The following is a 7,419-nucleotide window of genomic DNA, read 5'->3' as shown; positions in this document are numbered from 1 at the left end:
GGGTTTGGGGTTCTCTAAAAAGTGTCCTTATCTCTTATTAGACGTGTGGATGCGATGTTGAGTGTTGTGACCAGCGAATCGATGCCTATTTTGACATATGTTCATTTTTCGTTTAAATCGGACCAAGTGGGTAGTTTTGGGTTATTTTGGATGACTTCTGTACTTTTTTGGGTTGGGATTTTCTAAAAAGTGTCCTTATCTCTAATTAGACGTGTGGAAGCGATGTTGAGGGTTGGGACCTTCGAATTGATACCTATTTCGACATATGTTAATTTTTGATTTAAACTAGATCGAGGGGGTCATTTGGGGTTATTTGGGGACATTTCTATACTTTTTTGGGTTTGGGATTCTCTAAAAAGTGTCCTTATCTTTTATTAGACGTGTGTATGCGATGTTGTGGGTTGTGCCCTTCGAATCGATACCTATTTGGACATATGTTAATTTTCGGTTTAAACCTGATCGGGTATGTCGTTTGGGGTCATTTGGGGGCATTTCTGTACTTTTTTGGGTATGGGATTCTCTAAAAAGTGTCCTTATCTCTTGTTAGACGTGTGGATGCGATGTTGAAGGTCGTGACTTTCTAATCGATACCTATTTCGACATGTGTTCATTTCAGGTTCAAACCAGACCAGGTGGGTCGCTTGGGGTTATTTGGGGGCATTTCTATACTTTTTTGGGATTGGTATTTTCTAAAAATTGTCCTTATCTCTTATTAGACGTGTGGATGCGATGTTGAGGATCGTGACCTTCAAATCAATAGCAATTTTGGCATATGTTCATTTTCGGTTTAAACCAGACCGGGTGGGTTGTTTGGGGTTATTTGGGGGCATTTCTGTACGTTTTTGGGTTTGGGATTCTCCAAAATGTGTCCTTATATCTTATTTCGGTTTAAACAGATTTTTACATATGTTCAATTTCGGTTTAAATCAGACCAGGTGAGTAGTTTGGGATGATTTGGGGGCATTTCTGTACTTTTATGGATTTGGTATTTTCTAAAAATTGTCCTTATATCTTATTTTAGGTGTGGATGCGATGTTGAGGATCGTGACCTTCGATTTGATACCTATTTCAACATATGTTCATTTTCGATTTAAACCCGATCGGGTAGGTTGTTTGCGTTATTTGGGGTCATTTTTGTACTCTTTTGGGTTTGGGATTTTGAAAAAAGTGTCCTTAACTCTTATTAGATGTGTGGATGCGATGTTGAGGGTTGTCACCTTTGAATCGATACCTATTTTGACATATGTTCATTTTTGGTTTAAACCAGACATGGTGGGGGTCGTTTGGGGTTATTTGGCGTAATTTCTATACGTTTTTGGGTTTGGGATTCTCTTAAAAGTGTCCTTACCTCTTATTAGACGTGTGGATGCTATGTTGAGTGTTGTGACGTGTGAATCGATACCTATTTTGACATATGTTCATTTTCGGTTTAAATTAGACCATGTGGGTAGTTTGGGGTTATTTGGGGTCATTTCTGTACTTTTTTGGGGTTGGGATTTTCTAAAAAGTGTCTTTATCTCTAATTAGACGTGTGAAGCGATGTTGAGGGTCGTGACCTTCGAATCGATACCTATTGCGACATATGTTCATTTTCGGTTCAAACCAGATCGGGTGGGTCGATTGGGGATATTTGGGGCATTTCTGTACTTTTATGGGTTTTGTATTTTCTAAAAATTGTCCTTATATCTTATTTTAGGTGTGGATGCGATGTTGAGGATCGTGACCTTCGATTTGATACCTATTTCGGCATATGTTCATTTTCGGTTTAAACCCGACCAGGTGAGTTGTTTGGGGTTATTTGGGGGCATTTTTGTACTTTTTGTGTTTGGGATTTTCAAAAAAGTGTCCTTAACTCATATTAGACGTGTGGATGCGATGTTTAGGGTCGTCACCTTTGAATCGATACCTATTTCGGCATATGTTCATTTTCAATTTAAACCAGACAAGGTGGGGGTCGTTTGGGGTTATTTGGGGGAATTTCTATACGTTTTTGGGTTTTACCTCTTATTAGACATGTGGATCCGATGTTGAGTGTTGTGACCTGCGAATCGATACCTATTTTCACATATGTTCATTTTCCGTTTAAATCAGACCAGGTGGGTAGTTTGGGGTTATTTGGGGTCATTTCTATACTTTTTTGGGTTTGGGATTTTCTTAAAAGTTTCCTTATCACTAATTAGACGTATGGAAGCGATGTTGAGGGTTGGGACCTTCGAATCGATACTTATTTTGACATATGTTAATTTTCGATTTAAACCAGACCGGGTGGGTCATTTGGGGTTATTTGGGGGCATTTCTATACTTTTTTGGGTTTGGGATTCTCTAAAAAGTGTCCTTATCTCTTATTAGAGGTGTGTAAGCGATGTTGAGGGTTGTGACCTTCGAATCGATACCTATTTGGACACATGTTCATTTTCGGTTTAAACCTGGCCGGGTGAGTCGTTTGGGGTCATTTGGGGGCATTTCTGCAATTTTTTGGGTTTGGGTTTCTCTAAAAAGTGTCCTTATCTCTTATTAGACGTGTGGATGTGATGTTGAAGGTCGTGACTTTCGAATCGATACCTATTTTGACATATGTTCATTTCCAGTTCAAACCAGAAGGGGTGGGTCGTTTGGTGTTATTTGGGGGCATTTCTGTACTTTTTTGGGTTTTGTATTTTGCAAAAATTATCCTTATCTCTTATTAGACGTGTGTATGCGATGTTGAGGATCGTAACCTTCGAATGAATACCTATTTCGGCATATGTTCATTTTCGGTTTAAACAAGACCGGGTGGGTTGTTTGGGGTTACTTGGGAGCATTTCTGTACATTTATGGGTTCGGGATTCTCTAAAAAGTGTCCTTATCACTCATTAGACATGTGGATGCGATGTTGAAGCTCGTGACTTTCGAATCGATACCTATTTCGACATACCTTCATTTTCGGTTCAAACCAGATCGGGTGGATCTTTTGGGGTTATTTTAGGGGCATTTCTGTACTTTTTTGGGTTTTGTATTTTTTAAAAATTATCCTTATCTCTTATTAGACGTGTGGATGTGATGTTGAGGATCATGACCTTCGAATCGATACCTATTTTGGCATATGTTCATTTTCGGTTTAAAAAAGACCGGGTGGGTTGTTTGGGGTTATTTGGGGGCATTTCTATACTTTTTTGGGTTTGAGATTTACTAAAAAGTGTCCTTATCTCTTATTAGATGTGTCGATGCGATGTTGAGGGTTGTCACCTTTGAATCGATACCTATTTCGACATATGTTCATTTTCGATTTGAACCAGACATGGTGGGTCATTTGGGGTTAATTGGGGGCATTTCTATACTTTTTTGGGTTTGGAATTCTCTAAAAAGTGTCCTTATCTCTTATTAGACGTGACCTGCTAATCGATACCTATTTCGGCAGATGTTCATTTTTGGTCTAAATCAGACCATGTGGGTAGTTTGGGGTTATTTGGGGGCATTTCTGTACTTTTTTGGGTTTTGGATTTTCTACAAAGTGTCCTTATCTCTAATTAGACGTGTGAAAGCAATGTTGAGGGTCATGACCTTCGAATCGATACCTATTACGACATATGTTCATTTTCGGTTCAAACCAGACCGGGTGGGTCGGTTGGGGATATTTGGGGGCATTTCCGTACCTTTTTGGATTTTGTATTTTCTAAAAGTTGTCCTTATCTCTTATTAAAAGTGTGGATGCGATGTTGAGGATCGTGACCGTCGAATGAATACCTATTTCGGCATATGTTCATTTTCGATTTAAACAAGACCGAGTGGGTTGTGTGGGTTTGGGATTCTCTAAAAAGTGTCATTATCTCTTATTAGACGTGTGGATACGATGTTGAGGGTTGTCACCTGCGAATTGATACGTATTTTGACATATGTTCATTTTCGGTTTAAATCAAACCTAGTGAGTCGTTTGGGGTGATTTGGGGGCATTTCTTTACTTTTTTGGGTTTGGGATTTTCTAAAACATGTCTTAATCTCAAATTAGACGTGTGGAAGCGATGTTGAGGGTCGTGACCTTTGAATCGATACCTATTTTTACATATGTTAATTTTTGGTTTAAACCAGATCGGGTGGGTCATTTGGCATTATTTAGGGGCATTTCTGTACTTTTTTGGGTTTGGGATTCTCTAAAAAATGTCCTTATCTTTTATTAGACATGTGGACGCGATGTTGAGGGTCATGACCTTAGAATTGATACCTATTTTGACATATTTTCATTTCTGAATTAAACCTGACCAGGTGGGTCGTTTGGGGTTATTGTGGGGCATTTCCGTACTTTTTTGGGTTTGGGATTGTCTAAAAAGTGTCCTTATCTCTTATTAGACGTGTCGATGCGATGCTGAGGGTTGTCACCTTTGAATCGATATCTATTTCGACATATGTTCATTTTCGATTTAAACTAGACTGGTGGGTCATTTGGGGACATTTCTATACTTTTTAGGGTTTGGGATTCTCTAAAAAGTGTCCTTGTCTTTTATTTCACGTGTGTAAGCGATGTTGAGGGTTGTGACCTTCAAATCGATACCTATTTGGACATATGTTCATTTTCGGTTTAAACCAGACCAGGTGGGTCGTTTGGGGTCATTTGGGGGCATTTCTGCACTTTTTTGGGTTTGGGTTTCTCTAAAAAGTGTCCTTATCTCTTGTTGGACGTGAGGATGTGATATTGAAGGTCATGACTTTCCAATCGATACCTATTTCGACATATGTTCATTTCCGGTTCAAACCAGACAGGGTGGGTCGTTTGGGGTTATTTGGGGGCATTTCTGTACTTTTTTGGGTTTTGTATTTTCTAAAAATTGTCCTTATCTCTTATTAGACGTGTGGATGCGATGTTGAGGATCGTGACCTTCGAATGAATACCTATTTCGGCATATGTTCATTTTCGGTTCAAACAAGACTGGGTGGGTTGTTTGGGGTTATTGGGGGCATTTCTGTACTTTTTTGGGTTTGGGATTTTCAAAAAAGTGTCCTTAACTCATATTAAACGTGTGGATGCGATGTTTAGGGTCGTCACCTTTGAATCGATACCTATTTCAACATATGTTAATTTTCGGTTTAAACCAGACAAGGTGGAGGTTGTTTGGGGTTATTTGGGAGAATTTCTTTACGTTTTTGAGTTTGAGATTTTCTTAAAAGTGTCCTTACCTCTTATTAGACGTGTGGATGCAATGTTGAGTGTTATGACCTGCGAATCGATACCTATTTCGACATATGTTCATTTTTCGACTAAATCAGACCAGGTGGGTAGTTTGGGGTTATTTGGGGTCATTTCTGTACTTTTTTGGGTTTGGGTTAGTCTAAAAAGTGTCCTTATCTCTAATTAGACGTGAGGAAGCGATGTTGAGGGTTGGGACCTTCGAATCGATATCTATTTTGACATATGTTAATTTTTGATTTAAACTAGATCGGGGGGTCATTTGGGGTTATTTGGGGGCATTTCTATACTTTTTTGGGTTTTTGATTCTCTAAAAAGTGTCTTTATCTCTTATTGGACGTGTGTATGCGATGTTAAGGGTTGTGACCTTCGAATCGATACCTATTTGGACATATGTTCATTTTCGGTTTAAACCTGATCGGGTGGGTCGTTTGGGGTCAATATGGGGCATTTCTGCACTTTTTTGGGTATGGGACTCCCTAAAAAGTGTCCTTATCTCTTATTAGACGTGTGGATGTGATGTTGAAGGTCGTGACTTTAGAATCGATACCTAATTCGACATATGTTCATTTTCGGTTCAAACCAGACCAGGTGGGTCGCTTGGGGTTATTTGGGGGCTTGTCTGTACTTTTTTGGGTTTGGTATTTTCTAAAAATTGTCCTTATCACTTATTAGACGTGTGGATGCGATGTTGAGGATCGTGACCTTCAAATCAATACCAATTTCGGCATATATTCATTTTCGGTTTAAACCTGTCCGGGTGGGTTAATAGGGCGCATTTCTGTATGTTTTTGGGTTTGGGATTCTCCAAAAAGTGTCCTTATCTCTTATTAGACGTGTGGATGCTATGTTGAGGGTTGTCACCTGCGAATTGATACATATTTTGACATATGTTCATTTTCGGTTTAAACCAGACCAGGTGGATCGTTTAGGGTTATTTAGGGGCATTTTCGTACTTTTTTGGGTTTGGTATTTTTTAAAAAGTGTCCTTATCTCTTATTAGATGTGTGGATGCGATGTTGAGGGTCATGACCTTCGAATCGACACCTATTTCAACATATGTTCATTTTTCGTTTACTCCAGAACAGGTGGGTCGTTTAGGGTTATTTGGGGCCATTTATGTACTTTTTTGGATTTGGTATTTTCTGAAAAGTGTCCTTATCTCTTATTAGACGTGTAGATGCAATGTTGAGGGTCGTGACCTTCGAATCGATACCTATTTTGACATATGTTCATTATCTCTTTAAACCAGGCCGGGAGGGTCGTTTGGGGTTATTTGGGGGCATTTTTATACTTTTTTGGGTGTGGTATTTTCTAAAAAGTGTCCTTATCACTTATTAGACGTGTGGATGCAAGGTTGAGGGTGCTGACCTTCGAATCGATACCTATTTCGACAAATGTTTATTTTCGATTTAAACCAGACCGGAAAGGTCGTTTCGGGTTATTTGGGGGCATTTTTGTACATTTTTGGGTTTGGGATTCTATAAAAAGTGTCCTTATCTCTTATTAGACGTGTGGATGCGATGTTGAGGGTCGTGACCTTGGAATCGATACCTATTTTGACATATGTTCATTTTCGGTTTAAACCAGACCAGGTGGATCGTTTAGGGTTATTTAGGGGCATTTTCGTACTTTTTTGGGTTTGGTATTTTTTAAAAAGTGTCCTTATCTCTTATTAGATGTGTGGATGCGATGTTGAGGGTCATGACCTTTGATTTTTTTTTTTTCGATAAGTAAGAAGATTGTATTAGAAAAGGAGGAAAAACTACAAAAGAAGGCATTCTCTAAGAACCCGACAAGGGGAAGAGAACCCAAAGCACGATGGGACAGGCCCCATCAAACAAGAACCGAGCCAAAAAGGCTACGGCCTGTAATAAGTGACAAAATCTGAGTCCTGTTTAAGGTAGTGAATAAGGGTAGGGGGGAAATCTCCAGGATCCCAAACTACCCCATATGAGTCGCAAGGGACTGCAGCCATAAAATCTGCTGGTTGATTTTGTTCTCTCCAAACATGGGTGAATTCTTTCATTCCCAAATCATTTGCCAAAGCAAGGATTCTACTCTTGAGAGGTTGTACTTTCCAAGGTCCTACAACCTTGCCAAAAATAGTGTCAATCGCCAACTTGGAATCAGATCTGATAGAAACATCAAAGATTCCTCTCTCTATGCAAAGGGAGATGCCTCTATGTATAGCAGCCAGCTCCATGGAGAGAATGCAAAGTTCCAGCCCTTGGTTAGCAAATGCAGCTATAGGTTGTCCA

The sequence above is a fragment of the Telopea speciosissima genome, unplaced genomic scaffold, assembly GCF_018873765.1.
Source record: "Telopea speciosissima isolate NSW1024214 ecotype Mountain lineage unplaced genomic scaffold, Tspe_v1 Tspe_v1.0220, whole genome shotgun sequence".
Classification (NCBI taxonomy): domain Eukaryota; kingdom Viridiplantae; phylum Streptophyta; class Magnoliopsida; order Proteales; family Proteaceae; genus Telopea; species Telopea speciosissima.
The sequence above is the reverse complement of the archived record's forward strand: the minus strand, read 5'-3'. Positions refer to the sequence as shown.